The 20,049-nt window shown below is 37.9% G+C and overlaps 1 pseudogene; it reads right to left on the bottom strand.

Moving 5' to 3' along the window:
* Ranbp1-ps1 (RAN binding protein 1, pseudogene 1) overlaps positions 1-20,049 on the bottom strand; it is a 182,204-nt pseudogene that overhangs the window by 117,077 nt on the left and 45,078 nt on the right.

The raw sequence follows: 20,049 nt of genomic DNA, 5'->3' as shown, positions 1-20,049 counted from the left end.
TGGGGTGATTCCAATTTTTGATGTCAGCAGACAGTCCACTAACAAAACACCAACCATGAGTCAGCAGCGGTGTCTTGATCTAGAAGAAACCTTGAGGATCTGCCAGTCAGCCTGAATCTGCAGAAGTGCCAAGAAGCACCAGGAATACCACCAGAAGGTCCTTAGTGCTTTTCTCTTTACAAAGTCACACAAGGGATAATCAGCAAAGAAAGCAAGATGAAGTAATACAAGAGTGTTGTCAGCAAAGACCAATCTCAGTGAAGCGCAGCAGTGACCATCAAAGAGTTGCAAGGCAAACTAATGCAAGAACATTGCCTACTATCTGTTGAGTTATACTTGAGCTCTTCCTTTCCAAACATCATGCACCCCTCAAGCATCCAGGCCAGCAAAACATCACATGTTCTTTCACCAGGCAGCTTCCAGAAAAACATTATGTATCTGTTCTCAGCAAAATATTCTCTCACTTGCCTGCTTCAGCAAAACATCTTCTCGTGAGGTAGTTTCCAGAAAAACATCATATGACACAACTGACTCTTCAACAAAAACAGAAATTTCCACCTCAGTAAGTCACCAAAAATATTTGTGAAGCTACAAACTTAGGATTACTTGTGTGAAGTTACACACAAGGAGAGGATTTAATCACTCTCCTTGAACAAGTTCCATATCCTGTTAGGTTGAATTATCTTGAGTCTTACAAAGTTCATGGTTCTATGTCAATTAACAAAGGATCTAGGGACTTGTCTAATCATTTCATTTTGATTAATATTTGTCTTAAGAAAACAACTTGAAAAACTAGACTCGGGCCTGTTTAGAACTAAGGAAACTGGATTAAATACAGAAATAAATCTAATTACTTACAAATTTATCCTAATGTATAAAATAAAGAGCAGGCTCTCATACTTCTCATATTAGGATGTAATAAATAGGTGTTTGTTTATAATTTACTTGCATTAGTAATATAGTTATTCATAAAAATATGTTGTGTACCTACTATTCACCAGGCACCACAGCAAATGCTGAAGACAAAAAGTAGTAAGACAGTTTTCCTTCCTAGAGGTTAACAGATTGGACAAAGGAAATAGTCAGAGTATACAGCTACCTATGTTACTCCAGTCAGTACAAAACTGTTATAGCAGGATTCTGGGCACTAGTCAAAACTGACATATTTATTATTTAAGTGAAATCAACTCTGGTCTTTTACTCCAGAATCACTTATTGCTTTCTATTTTCTTTCAAGCCCAATATTTAATTCATTAGCAAATCTCATTGGCTCTTTGTATGCAACATATTTTAATCATGACTGTGTCTCATTCATTCCAGTAACACAAAATAATTCAAATTCTAACCATGTCACCCGTGAAACTATTGCGACAGCCTTTTCTCTGATCTTCCTACTTCCACCCTTGTCTTCTTGAAGCAACAGTGTCTTTAAAATTAAGTAATATCATTTTGATCTTCTGATCAAAGCCTACACCCACTTAGAGAGTGACACAAAAACCACCCTGTAGACTGTGTTCAGCTTCCCTTGTGCAAATCATATCCTGGACGCTCCACAACAGCTAAAACCACACTCATTATTGAATCCCACACTTCCTCTTTCCCTCATTGTATGTAGGCTTCTGAGATTGCCTATGCTGCTTCATTTTGATCACATAGATATCATTCAGTGCAAATGATTTTTTTCTAACTAACCTATTAGAGGTAGCTTGTCCCCCATAAATGTTCAATCATGTCTTATATTATTTATTTACCTATCGTTTGTCTCTATGTGAGAATAAAAAAAAATGCCAGAGCAGCAAAAAGCTTAGTAGATCTACTCATCTTCAACATTCCTAGAATATTTGATGTGCACTGGACACCCACAATCATAATCTGGTAAATTCGGAAGTCAAACATGACCGACGGAAACATAGGCCATTTTGTTGTTTATTAGCCTACTTAAGTGAGTCAATAAACAGGGTGAGTATTGAAATGTTATACCCCCCTCGTTATAACCACCGAGTCTTTTGCATATAACCCTCTAAAGGCTTAAAAACTACATGTGTTGCTATTTTTCATTCTAACCTTTAAGTAGGATTTTATAGAGATTTTGAATTGGAAAGGTTATGCAAATCATATGAGAATTTTTTCAGACAGAAAAAGGTGCTTTTATAAGCTCACCTAGAACCTATTTTTTCATACATTTTACTGCTACCAAGTTCGTGAAGCACCATGTAAAACTCTCCATTTTTGTTCTTAATATTTACTTTTAAGTCATATTACACATACCTCTTTGATGCATCAGTGTGTCTATGTAGTTGATTATACACACATTGTTTTAGACATGCTTTGGAATGTATTTTAGAAACAACTGGTCTGTCTCCCCTCCCACAGGCTGAAAGTTGAGAGGTACAGTGATAAGACTAGTCAGAAGCTCAAATCCTGCCTGCAAAACTGCTTAGTTTTGAATGCAACCTTCCTCAGCTTGCTAGCTTTATGATCTGAGAGCAGAATCTTTTAGTGTTTTAGCTCCATATCTGGAAAAAGCAGATAATGGGCATATAAAATTAAGAGGATTATAATGAGAAGTGAACTATAGGAGCACAAGCAAATTGTTTACAACAATACTTCACATACTTTTGAACAAATAGCTCTTAATATAGATGAAACTAAAACTCTGATATAATGTACCTTGTCATGAGGCAGGCTCTCTCACTTACTGAAGGCTTACCAACCCAGCTAGGGTGCTCAGTCAGGAAACTCTCAGGACTTATCTATCTCTGTCCCAGCTGAGATTACAGCTATGCGGGGTCAGTTTTTACACGGGAACTAGAAATCCAAACTCAGAATCTCATACTTAGAGAGAAAGTACTCTTACCCACTGAGCCATTTCTGTACCCCCACAATTGGGTGATTTTCAATTTTTCCCTTTATTAGCAGTATATTCAAGCCATTTATTCATTAATAAGAACAATCTATAATTGTAAATTAGTTATCTGAATATTTGCATATTTACTAATGCTATTTCTCTAATTTTATGGCATTTATAAGACAATTATTTTATACTACACATACGTTTAAAATTCTTGTCAGCTTTGGTGATGAACAGCAATGTGGAGGTGAAAGCTGAATAAACCCTTTCCTCCCCCCCAAAAAAAATTCCTGTCAGTTTGTACTTTAAGTATTTTCAACTTATTTCTACATATTCTCTAGAATTTTATGACTTGACATTCTACATTAATCTCATTATCCAAAACTTACTTGAGTAGGCAGTGATATTTGAGAATTTACTTTGAATATCTCTGGAACCTATTTTCTCACTGTCATTTATTTAAATTACTATTCACACCTTCTCTTTCACATTATTCCTTTCATACTGAATCTATATGTGTATGGTTGGAGAGCTGATGCAAAAGTCTAGAGTGTTTGCTGCTCTTGCAAAGGACCTATGTTTGGTTCCTAGCACCCACATCAGACCCCTTTCTAGTGCCTTTGACTTCACCTCCAGGGGATACAAAACATCTCTGATATCCACAGCTAGTGCACTTACATGTGCATATCACACACACAAATACACACACACACACACACACACACACACTCACACATACACAATTATAAATAAAATTTACAATGGCCTAGCAAGTTGTTAAAATGACTGCCTCCTCTTTCAGAGTACTTGAGTTAGATGCCTAGTACAGTGGCCCAGAGACACCTGAAACTTCTATTCCAATGGATATGATAGCTTCTTCTGACCTCCACAGGGACCAGAAACACACATGGCAAACAGACATTCATGCATCAAAACATTCTTACAATAAAATTAAATATATACATTCTAAAAACTAAAAATAAAGTTTAAGTTTAAATATATGATATATTTGTGCATGCAACTATACACAATTAATTACATAATTTCAAAATTAAAAATATGCTAAACATACTAAATTTATAACAATGTTAAATATGTAAGGTTATGGATATTTTAATAAATATATTTCCATTGATTTGACTAGGAGGACAAAACTGACCAGGTATGGGCTTATTTTTTTTGTCTGGCCAATTGAACCTAGATATTTTCCACAAGTAAAGACAGAAAGCATTGTGGGAAAGTCTCCTACAGTGTTTGCTGCTGCAGATGACCTCACAACTCTCATAACTTCATGCACTGAATGTGATTGTGCATGAGCCTGTTACTAATATCTCCACTCCAGTAAACCGGCAAGGTACAAAACAACAAAGAGAACAATTAGAAATATCACAGAGTCAACCAACTTGCAAATTCTAGTCTTTAACCATCTAAGCTGTTCGGCCTCTGCTGTTTTGAAAGCCTGTGCTCCCAGTAGCACAGAAAGGAATATAGGATTTCAAGAGCTACACAAAGGCTTGCTCCTCATCACTTGGTCTCTGTGATGTTAATGAGCCTGAACTATTTTAGTCAAATGAATTGAAGTATCATGTCTTGAACCCATCCCATCTATGCAAATATTATCTCTCACTTTTCTGTTAGTGTAGGAGGCCACTGACCACTTGTGTAGGTAGAGACAAATTTATAAGAGCTCCACTAAGAAACAGCCTGCTTACAGGAACCCAAGAGTAATGTCAAGGCCAAGGCCAATGTTCCTTCTGAGGGGCTGGGGAAATAACACAGAGGTGAGGAGCACTGGCTGCTGATGCAGAAGACCTGGGCTCTAATTCCGAAGACCAACATGATGCCTCTCAACCATCTGTAACTGAAGTCCTCTGGGATTCCACCTTCTGGCCTGAACCAACACTCACATATGGTGCGTATGCAGACAATACATGCTTTAAAAAAAAGCAAAAACAAAACACAGAAGAAAAGTACTTTTGGAACACTACAGAAATCTGAGTGGGATATGCAAACTCTTCACAGGTTATCCATTTAAGTTCCTTTTGACAAAACTCTTCCTAGCCAGATCTACTATATTGGCATAAGTCTATCTCATCATATATTATCTTTTTATTACATATAAAGACTAAACCTAAACTTCTGGTTTCTTTCAGAGTGTTTTCAGTCATTTTTCGTGCACCAGGATGAACTTTTCATATTTTTTCTCATTTTCTGGTTTTGTTTTGAGCTTTGCAAAAACTTGCAACTGATTTTTCTCATAAAAATCTTGTAGTAATAAGAATATTTAAAGGTCTACTTAAGCTATCTCATTGAAATTCAATTTAATTGTTATTTTTAAATGTTCTAATGTAAATAGAATTTAAATATGTCAGGGCTTCAGGGCTGACCACTCTGCATGAACAACCAATAAGAGGGCACATCTCAAGGACAGCCTAATTCTCCACCTCTCAGGAGTTAGTATTTGCCTACTGTTTCTTCCTTGTTAATATGTCCTCTAGTAATTCAGTTCTCACAGTCTTGCTTATGTAGTCATTTCTAGATGTGTGGTTGTACTGGATAATCGTATATCAACTTGACCCAACTAAAGTCATTCCGACAGGAGGGGAGGGAACCACAATTAAGAAAATGCCTCCATTATACCCTGGGGCTCTGACTCTTCCAGTCTTTCTGCCTTTACCTCTATGATGTTCCCTGAACCACTGATTCAAGAAAATAAAACCATAAACTATTTAGGTAAATGGATGGACCTAGAAAAGATTATATTGAGAGTTAAGATTATATCCAGACCCAGAAAAAAAAATGTTGCATGATGGTTTTCCTCTGTGGTTCCTAGCTCCGAATTTATCAGATATGATTATACAACATGAAGTAATCACAGAAGTCAGGAACTTATGAAGGTATTATAGGCATGCAAATGAGGAGGATTTGGCTTTCATGAGGAATTGGAGAGGAGTAATATAAAGAGGGAATTTGAAAATGGACAGCAGGCTCCAGTTGAAGAGCAGGGTGGGGAGATCAATACAGATAAAGAAAGGAGGGATGAAGGACGTATACATAAAATTTAAATAAGGAAGTTAAACCAGTTGATCTGACAATACTTTCCATACAAACCATTGATTAACAAAAACCCCAGTTTGTACATGAACAACCCTATACCAAATGGTTGCTCAGAGTACTCCAAGTGATTCCCAAGCAATATAGACTATTCATGGAGTTCTTAATTGTCCTCGGGGATTGAGGGTGGGATCTTACTGCTGAAGAAGTCACATACTTAAACATAGGACTTGGATGATTAAGGCATCTTCCCTGTAGTCTAGCCTTCAGGGTACCAGAAATTACTCTGAGGATGGATGGACCTAGAAAAGATTATATTGAGAGTTAAGATTATATTAACTCTCACATTTTGGTACTCACATTTTGGTGGTAATCAATAGCTCTCTAATTGGATATAAAGTCCACCCACAGGCAGAAAATCATGCTTAATACAGAAAACAGTCAGATTTCTGGATCTGGTGAGGGCCTTAGAGAAGTATCTAATGTCTTCATCAACCACTTTGCTAGACCAGAGTAGCTCTTTACTCCACTATGAATCTTACATTTGTAGCCACAAATAAGTGTAACAGCCACCTGTCATCAAGAAAGTCTTGCTTTACAGCAAAGACTTCAAGAAATAATAAACTCCACATTTTCTAAAGAACGGAATATGCTTTAGAATGTAAGTATATATTCAATAAATTTAAACCAACATCCAATGTACTAACCAGGCATATTCAGTATCAAAGATCAAATATGGAAGACATAAATCATTTTCAATTTGTACTAAGGCAGACACTTTGCTACATTATAGTTAAATAATCCAGAGCAAGTTACAAGACAGCAATAGATACTTTCTACATATCTTCATCAGTGAAAAGAAAGAACTATATCAAGAATATTCAAAGTGATATTTCTGCACTTTCATTGTTTCAGGTTCCACAGTGCAGTTTTTTATTTATCTAATTTTATGCAGGGTGGTTGCTATGGGTAAATTTTCATATATCTACATTTGGGCATTCAATTTCCTTAATACCTCTTTTTGAAGATATGGTCTTTCTTCCAGTGTGCATTTTTGACATCTTTGTCAGATATCAGGTGTGTGCTGACAAGTCTTATGTCAACTTAACAAACTAAAGATATCAGATAAAAGGAAACCTCAATTGAGAAAATGTCTCCAAACTGTAGGACATTTTCTTAAGTGTTATTGATGGATAACGGCCCAGCCCGTTATGGATGGTTCTATCCCTGGGCTGGTGCTTCTGTTTCTGTAAACAATCAGGATGAGCAAACCATGAGGATCAAGACAGTAAGCAGCACCCCTCCATGGCCTCTGCAACACCTCCTGCCTCAGGTTCCTGCATGTTTGAGCTTCTCTCCCATGGCTTCCCTCAGTGGGCTTTAATTCAGGATATATAAGTCAAATAAATCTTTCTTCCCCAAGTTGTTTTCGGTTATATTGTTTAATGACAGCAAGAGTAAGCTCTTCTAACCCAAGGAGGTTATAATTTTTGTGACATCATACTTGGGTTTTCTATTTTGTTCCATTTATCTACATGTCTGTATTTATTCCAGTACCATGGTGTTTTTATTACTACAACTCTGCTTTTTCCTGGAACTCTGGTATAATCCTGCCAACATTGTACATTATGCTCAAGGCTTCTTTGACCATACACGAGTGTTTAGTATTTCCACATGATCTTTAGGATTTTTTTTTCTATTTCTGTGAAAGTTATCAGGAGATTTGCATTGAATATGCAAATTGATTTTGGCAGAATTATCATTCCATAATGTTCATTCTGTCAATCTATGAGCATAGGTCATTTTATTTTCTAGATATTTGGTTTTTTTCCCCCCTAGTAGATCTTTCATTTCTGTTTGGATAGATTTATCACTAGATTTATTATTGTTTTACAGGCTATTGTAAATGAAGAGTATGCCCATGATTTTTCTCATAAATTTTTTATTGGTATAGGGAAACTACTGATTTTTCTAAATTGATTTTGTACTCTGCAACTTTGGTGAAGTTTTCTGGTAACATTTTAGAATATTTTTTTGTAGAACATCATAGTATCTACTAATTCAAATTTAATTTTTTTCTTTTTCCATGTGCATCCCTTTAACTTTCCCTTTACTTTCAAATAATGACAATATTGATTGACATGACAATATGGACAGGGGAAATACCACACTGATCTACCTACAGATCAACCGAGAAAACCAATCAACAGTAAATGCTTGCTGAGAGGTGGATTATAAGTTTGCCCCAAGTACATTCCCTGCATGGGTGTCTAGTACTAAGTGACCTGCTCCGTATCCATGTATATGTAAGCAACGCTAAACTGACTCAGTATGTTACATACACATGCGTGCATATATGTATCTACATGTAAGAATAATTGGGGAAGAGATCTTGATTTGGGAGGGGCAAGGAAGAATTGGAGAAGGAATAGAAGACTAAAAATGATGTTGATGCAATACTCATATATAAGTTTCTGAAAAATAAAATTATTTTAAGCCATAAAGCTTCTTCTATGTGAAATTATACTTTAACACAAGATAAATAAACAATCGTATTTCTAGGTATACATCATATCAAGTCCTGTGAAAGAGAAGTTTTTCCAGACCATATCAACCATGTATTCTATTTTCTTAGAAACTTGTAAGTAAAGTATCTATCATGCACAAACTTCAGTGAACTTGTTATTAGGGCTAATTCACAGATACTAAATTATCTCTGACTGAGAACCATTCCAAATTTAAATAGGTCACATTTAAAAGTGTCTGTCATCTCCTATATTTTTCACTATGTCAGCAAGGCTTTCTAGATTCTGAATATGCTTTGTTTATACTGATGAGGTGCTAATTGTCAAAATGATAAAAATAGCAATTGTAGGAGAATACTATTCATAATATCTGATAACTTACAACATCAGGAATCCAAGTGAAACCGCAGAAGCCAAACTTTCTAATGCAATTTGAATTATCATCAGTGATTCTACAGTTCAGAAAAGGCTACAGATACATATTAACATACCTCATTGCTATCATTCAGCTAGCTGTCACAAGTCTTTCTGACAACTCAAGTGCAGGACACGCAGTTCCTGATTCCTGATTATTAGCCATAGGGAGAACTTTGGCTTAAAAAACTGGAAAGGCAGGGAAAGTGAATAGAGTATCGTAACAGGTGTTGTTTAGAGATTTTTCTTTAGTAAAATCTCTTAAGACTCAACAAGTAAACAGAACTTAACAAGGCTCAGAAAATAGATGACCCAAAAGTCTAAGGAAGTTCCTAAAACCAACTAGATTCACAAAGCCTCTTTGCAACCTCATATAAGCAGCTGCAAGAAGATATATGTGGAACTGTTACGATGGCTGTAAGTTTCAAGTTGCTACAGGTATGTAGTTCTCATGAGTTATCTCCTAGTATGGGCTAGAGTTTACTGCTAACTAGCCAGAATTAAAGGGTAGAAAAGTAGGTTTAAACAGTGTAATATGACAGAAGACTGTCTAAGAAATAGAAATCGTGATATTCCTATCCCAGATATTTAAATGAGAAAAACAAAAACACACAAAAGAAAGAATACTACTTTTTTCAGCTTCAATACTATTAAACTATTTTATTGATATCTGAAAAAATATATATATCCCTGTGCTGGATTTTTGTGGTAAAGACACTTTTCAGAATGAAAGAAGTTATAAATTTTAAGAGTCTGCCAAACATTCTGAAGTAAATATGACCAAATTTTCTCATTATGATATTCTACAGCAGTCTCTCAGAAGCCATTTTGTTTTGTGTATGGTAAAAAAAGATAATATTTATTATAAACATTGAACACGTGTGAATTTAATGATAGATAAAAGGAATTTAGGATAAAAATCAATTACAAATCCTTCATATTTTTATCATCACACAAAAATAAATTATAAGAGATTAATAACTTAAGATTGGAATTTTTATTAAATTGGTAAGGAAAATCTTTATCCCCTCACGAGTGAGTAATTTATATTTACTTACTGATAATCTTGGTCAAACACACTTCAAACACTGCAAAAATGGAAGTCTGCTTTTTGGGTGAAGGCATTGCTTGCCAATAGTTACATGGTCTATGAAGAGTACTTTGGAGCTCATCTTCAGGCCGAGGCACCAACTCCAGGAGAAAGGCTTATAGGTAGACATGTTCCTTTTGGCCCATCAGAGACAAAGGATTACTCTTTGTTCTCACACGTGGTCATGTTATGTTTCTACAGCTTCTCCTCACACATCAGTGCCCCAATTAGGGTATGCTTGAAGAAAAGGGTGCCCATTACAAGGTGAGACTGAAGAGACAGCTCCCACCAGTTTCCCAGCACTATGTAGCGTGCAGAGCAGAGAGATCATTGGCGGCCATTTTGGCTCACTGGTAATTATAAAAATGTATATTTACTGAAAAATGAGATTGCTTTGATGATATTTTCTTGTTTTTGAAAACACTGATTTAGTTATTATCTTTGTGTGTATGTGTGTGTGCATGTGTGTGTGTGTGCGTGGGTATGTGTGTGTGTGTGTGTGTGTGTGTGTGTGTGTGTGTGTACCTCCATAAGCTTATAAGTACCACATGTATGCAAGTGTCCACAGATGCCATAAGATGTTAGAGTCCAGGAATCAGGACTCCGAGTCACTGAAGGTTGAGAGCAGCCATTTGGGTAGTGGAAAGTGAATCTGGATTCTTTATAAGAGCGTGAAGTGCTCATAACAGCTGGGCTATCTCTTCTGTCTTGGAACAATATTTTCTAGAAACTTATAGTGTCACCACAAACTCTGATCAAGATAGTTTAATATCACCAAAGTCACTGTGGATAAGTATTTATGTTTATTTATACAATCTTTTTTTTTTTTTTTTTTTTGGAGCTGGGGACCGAACCCAGGGCCTTGCGCTTGCTAGGCAAGCGCTCTACCACTGAGCTAAATCCCCAACCCCTATTTATACAATCTTAAAATGGTCCACTCCCTATTACTCTACTTTATAATATAAATGTTATTTAATAATAAGCAATGATTTCTATTATCCTACTTGCATGTGAAATGTTAATTCAGATGTGTGTTTATTCAAATGGATAAAACTACAATGGACATTTTTTCAGATTACTTAAAGCAATATTGAAAAGACCTCAAATTTCAACTCTGATGTACAAAAAGAAAATAATTATCATTTCTTTCATTAATAACAAGTAATCCAGACAAACTAAATGTCAATGATTTTTTTTGAACTGGTGAGAGAACTAAAACCCAAGACAATCCACAACCTCAAATCTAAAGAGATACATGTATTGCTGAGAGATCAAAGATAGATCTTTTTTTAGAAACATAAATGCAAAAAGAAAGAAAGAAAGAAAGAAACACAAATGTAATTCTGAATAAATGTACTTTTCAAGAGAAAAGTTTTAGAAACATGCATTAGTAACATAATAATATAATCTTTTGGTTATTAAATTAATTAATAAAGTAATTTTAGGGGATAAGTAGATTTGACAATAAGACAACAAAAAAGTTGAAAGTGGATTCTTTTTCATACAATACTTCCCCACCACAGCTTCCCCTCCCTCCACTCCTCCTAGTTCCTGCACATCCTCTCTTACTGACATTCATTCTCTCTCTCATTTCCCTCCAGAAAAGAACAGGTCTCCAAGAGTCAGCAACCAAACACAACAAAACAAGATATAGCAAGACTAGGTACATCCCTCATATTAAGGCTGCACAAGGCAATCGGTGAGAGGAAACAGGTCCCAAGAGCAGGTGAAAAGAGTCAGAGACACCCTCAATCCCACTGTTAGGAGTCCCACAAAACCACAAAGCTAGCAGCCATAACATGTATATAGAGGACCCAGCATAGATCCTTGCACGCTAATACTTGCCGCTTCAGTTTCTGTGAGACCACATAGCCCTGTTTAGTTGATTCAGCTGGCCCTGTTTTCTTGGTTTCCTCTGGGAACTCCTACAACCTTTCCTTCCCATGTACCAAAGGACTCCTCAAGCTCTAAGTAGAGGGAGTCAATGAAGGAATACAATGTATATACTCTCTCTCCATATAAGGTCTCTGGTGTCAGGTTTCTTCACTGTTCCCATCTGATACCAGAGGAAGCCTCTCTGAAAATGACTGGACTAGGCAATATCTATGATCTATAAGCATAGACGACTATTATAGATTTTCTTCCACTCTTGTTGTATTCTACCCTAGGTCTCTAATCTATCCAGTCTCTAGTTTCTGACCATCCAGGCAGAGTAGGACATAGGTTTTTTCATATTAAACTTGTTATTGGTTACCCAATCACACAAGTTCTGAACAACCATTGCCCCAACAAGCTTTGTAGGCAAGACAGATCGTAGGTCATTTGTAGCTAGGTTTGTGCTCAAGTTTCTCTTTGCATAGCTTGCCAAGTACCTTTCTACAACAAAGAGCCAAGAATATAGGTGGAAGGGATCCATGCAGGTACCAGCGTGACCTCCCCATGTTCAATTTGCTATGTCTTTCCAATAAATAATATTATAGCAAATAGATAACCACATGCAGAAAGAAATAACACTATGAAGACTCTACGTCTTACATAAAACATTTTCAAATATGTATTTTATTTGATAAAAAGAAAGACGGTTAGGCAAAGTAAAAGAGAACACTTGAAACTCAACAGTAAATGAGACAACCCAATTAAGATTCAGAAAGATGGTGCATCAAGTAAAAGTCCTCACCTTGAGAGCCTGGTAACTAGGGCTTAATCCCAAGAATTCATGAATACATGGTATAAGGAGAGGACTGACTCCTAAAATGCGTTCTCTGACACACACACACACACACACACACACACACACACACACACACTTGACACATATGCCTACACTCACATAGGTACTTAAAAACACACACGTGTTCAATAACAACAAAAAGAAGCAGAGGGAGGGAGGGAACTGGGTAGGAGTTGGGAGGAGAAGGGAATAAAGGGGGGCAGGATCACTTGATCCCTGAAGCCCAGAACAAGGAGAATGAATAGAAATATTCAGCAGTGTGGGGTGGGGGTCAGGCAGATCACTGTAAAGTCCCAGATACCAGGGATGTGAACTCTCAGGACCAAATTGGGATGACCTTAGCTGAAATGCCCAACAGTGGGGAAACGGAACCCGATGAGATCACCTCAAGTAGATAGACAAGGCCACGAGTTGAGGGATGGGGCCACCTAACCATCTCATATTTTTGACACAGAATTGTTCCTGTCTAAAGAAAATGCGGGGATAAAAATGGAGCAGAGACTGAATGAAAGCCCATCCAGAACGCCCTACCTGGGGAGCCATTCCATGTGGAGGCATCAAACTCCAACACTATTGTTGATGCCAGGTTATGCTTAAGGACAGGAACCTTGCATGGCTGTCCTCTGAGAGGCTTGGCCTGCAACTGACTGAGACAAATACAGATAGTTACAGTCAGCAAGTGGACTGAGGTAGGGAACTGTTATGGAAGAGTTAGGGGAAGGACTGAAGGCGCTGAAGGGGCGTGCAACACCATAGGAGTAACAAGAGTATCAACTAACCAGACCCCTCAGAACTCCCAGGAAATAAGTCACCAACCAAAGAGCATACATGGGTTGGTCTGTGGCCCTTGTAACAGATGTCCCAGGACTATCCTCAGTGAGAGGGGAGCATTGTGTTCTGTGGAGGCTTGATGTCCCAGAGAAGGGGGATGCTAAAGGGGTGAGGTGGGAGTGAATGGGTGGGTAGGAGAGCACTCTTAGGGGTGGGGGACTCATGGAGGGGGAATTGGGGAAAGAGAATAATATGTGAAACGTAAATAAATAAATAAAAAAATTATATGACTTAAAATTGGGTAAGAGATTTGCGCAGTTTACTGAAAACGATATGCTAATACAAAACACAAAGGGCGTGATATTCAACATAGATTATCATTACTGAAATCAAACTGAATGAGATGCTACTTATATTAAAATTGCCAATTGATGACCACAATTTCTCGAAGATATATAGGGTCTCAAAGAATCTTATTAATTATCAGTGGAAATTAAAAATGATATGGCCACATTACAAGATCACTTGGATGCTTTAAAATGAAGGAAAGCACATTAGATACCCTGTTCTTTCGTGTGTAAAACTTGAATTCAGGATGTGATCACTACAGCCTCTACTGACCAAGTAACTCAGGTACTAGTCTTACGAACTGCAGGAACAAAATTAACAGACAGCGAAGGAATTTTTTTTAAGGAACGTTTTAAAATTCAGTTCTTTGTAAAGTCCCTTGTAAAACAAAACAGACTCATAGCAAATATTAAAGGATGGCACAAACTTTAAAAAAAAAAAAAGAAAGGAAAAGGACAAAGTGATTCTCTGCTTCTCCTCAGACTTCAATTCAGGCTTATCTCTGGCCTCCCTCACTGAAAGAAAGGGTTTCAAACCTCTCAGCCACCTTTTAGGCATCATCATTTTTTACTTGGTCCTTTGTCTTTCTCTCTCATCAATTTCTTTCCTGCGGTCCTCAAACTTTGTTTTGAACTTTTGTGCATTCTCAGCATTTATGAAACAGATGGCGAGCAGCTCAGGCTTGGGGCACTCATCAGCAACGTGGGGATTCCAGACCGAGGCGCAGTCGCTGCCAGCATTCGGCTTCAGCTCCATCATCAGTATGGTATAGTGGTTGGCGCATATTCCCAAAGTTTTGACCTCTTTTTTTTTTTTTATTAAATTGAGTATTTCTTATATACATTTCAAGTGTTATTCCCTTTCCCGGTTTCCGGGTAAACATCCCCCTCCCCCCTCCCCTTCCTTATGGGTGTCCCCCTCCCAACCCTCCCCCCATTGCCGCCCTCCCCCCATAGTCTAGTTCACTGGGGGTTCAGTCTTAGCCGGACCCAGGGCTTCCCCTTCCACTGGTGCTCTTACTAGGATATTCATTGCTACCTATGAGGTCAGAGTCCAGGGTCAGTCCATGTATAGTCTTTAGTTAGTGGCTTAGTCCCTGGAAGCTCTGGTTGCTTGACATTGTTGTACTTTTGGGGTCTCGAGCCCCTTCAAGCTCTTCCAGTTCTTTCTCTGATTCCTTCAACGGGGGACCTATTCTCAGTTCAGTGGTTTGCTGCTGGCATTCGCCTCTGTATTTGCTGTATTCTGGCTGTGTCTCTCAGGAGAGATCTACATCCGGCTCCTGTCGGTCTGCACTTCTTTGCTTCATCCATCTTGTCCAGTTGGGTGGCTGTATATGTATGGGCCACCTGTGGGGCAAGCTCTGAATGGGTGTTCCTTCAGTCTCTGTTTTAATCTTTGCCTCTCCCTTCCCAGCCAAGGGTATTCTTTTTCCTCATTTAAAGAAGGAGTGAAGCATTCACATTTTGATCATCCGTCTTGAGTTTCGTTTGTTCTAGGGATCTAGGGTAATTCAAGCATTTGGGCTAATAGCCACTTATCAATGAGTGCATACCATGTATGTCTTTCTGTGATTGGGTTAGCTCACTCAGGATGATATTTTCCAGTTCCAACCATTTGCCTACGAATTTCATAAACTCGTTGTTTTTGATAGCTGAGTAATATTCCATTGTGTAGATGTACCACATTTTCTGTATCCATTCCTCTGTTGAAGGGCATCTGGGTTCTTTCCATTTTCTGGCTATTATAAATAAGGCTGCGATGAACATAGTGGAGCACGTGTCTCTTTTATATGTTGAGGCATCTTTTGGGTATATGCCCAAGAGAGGTATAGCTGGATCCTCAGGCAGTTCAATGTCCAATTTTCTGAGGAACCTCCAGACTGATTTCCAGAATGGTTTTACCAGTCTGCAATCCCACCAACAATGGAGGCGTGTTCCTCTTTCTCCACATCTTCGCCAGCATCTGCTGTCACCTGAGTTTTTGATCTTAGCCATTCTCACTGGTGTGAGGTGAAATCTCAGGGTTGTTTTGATTTGCATTTCCCTTATGACTAAAGATGTTGAACATTTCTTTAGGTGTTTCTCAGCCATTCGGCATTCCTCAGCTGTGAATTCTTTGTTTAGCTCTGAACCCCATTTTTAATAGGGTTATTTGTTTCCCTGCAGTCTAACTTCTTGAGTTCTTTGTATATTTTGGATACAAGGCCTCTATCTGTTGTAGGATTGGTAAAGATCTTTTCCCAATCTGTTGGTTGCCGTTTTGTCCTAACCACAGTGTCCTTTGCCTTACAGAAGCTTTGCAGTTTTATGAGATCCCATTTGTCGATTCTTGATCTTAGAGCATAAGCCATTGGTGTTTTGTTCAGGAAATTTTTTCCAGTGCCCATGTGTTCCAGATGCTTCCCTAGTTTTTCTTCTATTAGTTTGAGTGTGTCTGGTTTGATGTGGAGGTCCTTGATCCACTTGGACTTAAGCTTTGTACAGGGTGATAAGCATGGATCGATCTGCATTCTTCTACATGTTGCCCTCCAGTTGAACCAGCACCATTTGCTGAAAATGCTATCTTTTTTCCATTGGATGGTTTTGGCTCCTTTGTCAAAAATCAAGTGACCATAGGTGTGTGGGTTCATTTCTGGGTCTTCAATTCTATTCCATTGGTCTATCTGTCTGTCTCTGTACCAATCCCATGCAGTTTTTATCACTATTGCTCTGTAATACTGCTTGAGTTCAGGGATAGTGATTCCCCCTGAAGTCCTTTTATTGTTGAGGATAGTTTTAGCTATCCTGGGTTTTTGTTATTCCAGATGAATTTGCAAATTGTTCTGTCTAACTCTTTGAAGAATTGGATTGGTATTTTGATGGGGATTGCATTGAATCTGTAGATCGCTTTTGGAAAATGGCCATTTTTACTATATTGATCCTGCCAATCCATGAGCATGGGAGATCTTTCCATCTTCTGAGGTCGTCTTCAATTTCTTTCTTCAGAGTCTTGACGTTCTTATTGTACAGATCTTTTACTTGCTTGGTTAAAGTCACACCAAGGTACTTTATATTATTTGGGTCTATTATGAAGGGTGTCGTTTCCCTAATTTCTTTCTCGGCTTGTTTCTCTTTTGTATAGAGGAAGGCAACTGATTTATTTGAGTTAATTTTATACCCAGCCACTTTGCTGAAGTTGTTTATCAGCTTTAGTAGTTCTCTGGTGGAACTTTTGGGATCACTTAAATATACTATCATGTCATCTGCAAATAGTGATATTTTGACCTCTTCTTTTCCGATCTGTATCCCCTTGATCTCCTTTTGTTGTCTGATTGCTCTGGCTAGAACTTCAAGAACTATATTGAATAAGTAGGGAGAGAGTGGGCAGCCTTGTCTAGTCCCTGATTTTAGTGGGATTGCTTCAAGTTTCTCTACATTTAGTTTAATGTTAGCAACTGGTTTGCTGTATATGGCTTTTACTATGTTTAGGTATGGGCCTTGAATTCCTATTCTTTCCAGGACTTTTATCATGAAGGGGTGTTGAATTTTGTCAAATGCTTTCTCAGCATCTAATGAAATAATCATGTGGTTCTGTTCTTTCAGTTTGTTTATATAATGGATCACGTTGATGGTTTTCCGTATATTAAACCATCCCTGCAAGTTTTGACCTCTTAATAAGAAGGCAGGTGGTCCATTTCTCCTTATGCTTCAGAAGCTTGACATCTCTAGTTCTCGCTCCTTACATTCTGGGAGGTCATTCTCTGAAGTAAACCAGAACAGCTTTGCTCGCATCTTAAGTTCTTCTTCATATTCCTCAACTGTTTTAATTGCTTGCTCAGGAAAAGAAACTATTGGCTTAAAAAGGGGGTCATCACTGGACTAATTGCATTCTCTGTGGAGGAAGCATAGTCCTCATGAGTGTCCTGTGTATAGTTGGAAAAAGTGAAACTGCTGGCTGGTAGACTTGGCCCACAGTGGACATTATTATTCACAAATGGCCTCTTAGCCAGGGTCCAGCCCTGGCAGTTCTTCTTTCTTCTTGGTTCCTCGTAATGCAGCACAGGAGGAAGAGCATAGGTGGGAGCAAGACAGGGTACCAGGAGATATTTAGGGTTGCTGTATAATAATAAAACATTTACCTATCTTAAGTCAAAGCCATCTTGCTTCTGGAGTTGATCTGCTTGTCTGAGTTGCTCTTGAGGCCAGAGGCTGAAGTCTTAGGTGTTTAGCATCTCATATTAAACAGCAGGGGATCAAGTACCATAGCCTTTGTTCTGTCTCTGCAGGAACTGCAAGGTTCTAACTCTCAGATTGCTAGTTGAAATATCAGGAAGAGAAGAAACACTTTAAAAAGTGGCTTTAGTCTTTATTTCCAAGTTCTTCAGTTCTCCAAAGGTTTCTACAGAAGTTCTCCCCACAAAAGTTCTCTCTAAAAAGTTCTCCAAAAAAATCTCTAAAAATGTTCTTTCTTATTCGTTAAAAGCTCTCTCTGTTCTCCTCTTCTTATCTTGCTCTTTCCTTCTGCTCTGATATAACAACAATAACACCCTTGCCCAGAATTCCTTACTCCCGATGTGTTTTTTCCTAATGCCTTTACTTCTAAGTTTTTCTTGAGTTCAGATCTGTCTTAAAACAGTTTACCCAATCTCTTTGTCCTCAGCACTCATGCGTCATTCAGAATACATGATCACATGGTAAAAAGTTCACCACAAATGTACACGTAAATTAAAATTATAAATTGAATAAGAAGTTTACAGCAGAGAATGTCTACATGCATATCCATTATGAGCAATTATCTGGCTAAACATTTAGCATCTGTCACAAACTCAACAAGTTCATAGAAAGTTAAAATCCATAACTTCTATGACTAAAGTTACTAGTGAAGTTTTATATAGATAAACCCAGTATTAGCCGGAATCTTGCCTAAAATGAAATTCTTCTCAGCCTTTCCTAGAGAAACAGTTTCGTCATCAACCTTGACAATCCATTGCAGAACCCCCTCTGGAAGGTTTAGCTTCTCCTTGATGACTCCGGGAACACCTTGGGGGCACCGTGGGGACACAGGGACTGCTGCTCAGTTAGCTCTAGTGGCAGTGGCTCAGCAGCCTCTGAGAAGCTCATTGTAGCTCCTTTCCTCCATGTCTCATCTAAAAGGAGTTTGTTTTTTAATACAGAAATGAATATTAAAGTGAGGAGATTTACTGATGAAATAAAACAAGCAGTACTTCCATAACGGATGTTTCCAAAGAATGGGTTGCCAGAAACATTAGAATTCATTATTAATGTGAGAGGGTCCCCCAAAAGGGGGTTCCTCTGCAGTGTTTGCCTAGGAGGTTTTAACAAGATTTATGTGAGAAACTTGCCAAGAGTTGGATAATATCTATTCATATTGACTGGTGTTCTGGCTTTATCATGGCTCAAGCCAAATATTGAGTTCCACACTCTGTGTATGTTCTTCTGGCCCAACCAGGGTGATGATTACACATTTTCCTGTTCCATTCACTCAATTACCAGATGGTCATGCATGAATTTCTCCTCTATAGCTATTGATCTTGCCTGAGCTGTTGGCCACCAGTCCTAGTCCACATTGCTTGTCACCAACCTCGCAGGTGTTGCTGGTTTCTGACTTTGATGGTTCATTAATCTGTCTACTCTTCGTGTTCATATTCATATGGCCAGTTTGTGGCTTAGCCATAGGCCTTTTCCTTTACTGTCTATGGAAAATTACCTCTTATCAGAACTACCAAGATGTAGTCATATTCCTTATCACTCCGCTATCTGCAGGAACATAGAAGAGATGGAGGGTTTTTAGAAACCATTTTTACCCAAAATTATGAACATAGTCAAGGATAACAATGTCTTATGTTTCCTAGGAGGACTTTGTAGGAAGCATGAAGCCATCAGACACATCAATTTTTCCTGAGTCCCATTCTTTCTTTCATCTGATCAATTTGGTTACCTCAAGCGCTTTTATCTGCCATCCCTAGTGTTCCTGGCTTCATAAGCTTTACTCTAACACTCCACTTAATCTTAACATATGTGTCTTCATATATTCTTTAAATATTAATCTAAAAATAATCTTAAAATTCGATCCAACTCTAATGGTTCTAGCTATTTGAGTAGCTTATTTTATATATTTCATCATGAAACTTGTATTCAATACTTACAGCAAATTTTGCTGTCACAAATTAGTAGCAATCTAGATGTTTTTGAATGGGCGAATGGACATGACATGTAGTATAGCTATATAAGACCATACTACTTAGTAAAAGAAAGGCTTTTGG

Source organism: Rattus norvegicus, chromosome 4 (genome assembly GCF_021556685.1).
Source record: "Rattus norvegicus strain SHRSP/BbbUtx chromosome 4, alternate assembly SHRSP_T2T, whole genome shotgun sequence".
Lineage (NCBI taxonomy): Eukaryota > Metazoa > Chordata > Mammalia > Rodentia > Muridae > Rattus > Rattus norvegicus.
This window is presented reverse-complemented; position numbering and strand designations above follow the sequence as displayed.